A 2,088-nucleotide genomic window follows, 5' to 3' on the forward strand; every position below is an offset into this window, starting at 1 on the left:
CGAATATAGTCGTCCAATATATCGATCTTTACGTCTCGACCATTTCAAGACTCCTCGTCATGTCCCCGATCTCATCCGGGACTCCGAAAGCCTTCGGTACATCAAAACACATAAACTCATAATATAACCGTCATCGAACTTTAAGTGTGCGGACCCTACGGGTTCGAGAACTATGTAGACATGACCGAGACACGTCTTCGGTCAATAACCAAAAGCGGAACCTGGATGCTTATATTGGCTCCCACATATTCTACGAAGATCTTTATCGGTCAGACCGCATAACTACATACGTTGTTCCCTTTGTCATCGGTATGTTACTTGTCCGAGATTTGATCGTCGGTATCTCAATATCTAGTTCAATCTCGTTACCGGCAAGTCTCTTTACTCGTTCCGTAACACACATCCCGCAACTAACTTATTAGTTGCAATGCTTGCAAGGCTTAAGTGATGTGTATTACCGAGTGGGCCCAGAGATACCTCTCCGACAATCGGAGTGACAAATCCTAATCTCAAAATATGCCAACCCAACAAGTACCTTCAGAGACACCTGTAGAGCACCTTTATAATCACCCAGTTACGTCGTGACGTTTGGTGGCACACAAAGTGTTCCTCCGGTAAACGGGGGTTGCATAATCTCATAGTCATAGGAACATGTATAAGTCATGAAGAAAGCAATAGCAACAAACTAAAGGATCAAGTGCTATGCTAACGTAATGGGTCAAGTCAATCACATCATTCTCTAATGATGTGATCCCGTTAATCAAATGACAACTCATGTCTATGGCTAGGGAACTTAACCATCTTTGATTCAACGAGCTAGTCAAGTAGAGGCATACTAGTGACATACTGTTTGTCTATGTATTCACACATGTATTATGTTTCCGGTTAATACAATTCTAGCATGAATAATAAACATTTATCATGATATAAGGAAATAAATAATAACTTTATTATTGCCTCTAGGGCATATTTCCTTCATTGAATTCATAAAAGCACCCTTTATCAAAAAGATATTGTTCAAGATGAATTTTTTTGCTTAGTAGGGCGAACAAATGGGATTAGAGCACACTTTGGCATAATTTTCGTGAGTTTTTTAGAAGTTTTATTTGATTCATGACGCTCTCTTTGCTCCAAATCCTCGTGTTATTTGAAGTAATTGTCCAAATATAGCATTCTATTGCAAGTGATGCTTTAAAATAGGGTCTCATGTACTCTATTTCGAAGACAAAGGCCAGCATTCGGCTCCTCTCCGCTCCCTCCACTCCGCTCCGGAGCGGACGAGCCTCTAGCTCATTTTTACGGAGCGGCCTAAACTGAGCTCCACAACTCCGCGGAGTCGGAGCAGATGGGATGGATTCTGAACACGGCCAGAGAACAACTCCCATTGATATACACACCACGTAAAAATTGCTATGCTGACATCATAATTAGATTATGTAGGATTGACAGAGTGGAGTTCAGACTCAACCCTTGCTTGATCAAGACTCGGCCATGGTTGATACACAGAAACATCTAGGAAGATAAAAATTAAAGTAAAGTTTCATCTCTTGCAAAGTTGTCATACTGGTGGAGTGATAGTTACAGTAATCACCAGACCCAGTATTACCATCCAAAAAACATAAGTACCATCAGAGTGAACAGAAACAAAAACACACAACAGGCAAAGAAGTGGCAACAAGCTCTTGACAACTCCCCCTTGTGCACTTATCATCATCAACAGGTTTCTCTTTCTGTACTTAGCAAAGAGGATCTCAGATACGGTCCCTTGCAGTCGTCGATTGTGCATCCAAACCAATATGCTTTCTTAAACTGGAGGCATCTAATTGACCAACTATTCATGCTGGTGGAGTGATGGCTACATTCATCATCAGGCCTACTGTACTACATAAAAAATAGCATGCATACAATTTAACCTCTTCAAAGATGATACAGGCAATGAAGTATCAACCATTGCTAACTAGTCATACTGACAGAGTACATGAAACTAGCATATACATACGCTCATAACACACATACACACAACTGAAGTACCAAACAGTTTAACCAAATGCCCGTATCATCAAAACACAGCATACATACGCATGTACA

The sequence above is a fragment of the Triticum dicoccoides genome, chromosome 4A (genome assembly GCF_002162155.2).
Source record: "Triticum dicoccoides isolate Atlit2015 ecotype Zavitan chromosome 4A, WEW_v2.0, whole genome shotgun sequence".
NCBI lineage: Eukaryota > Viridiplantae > Streptophyta > Magnoliopsida > Poales > Poaceae > Triticum > Triticum dicoccoides.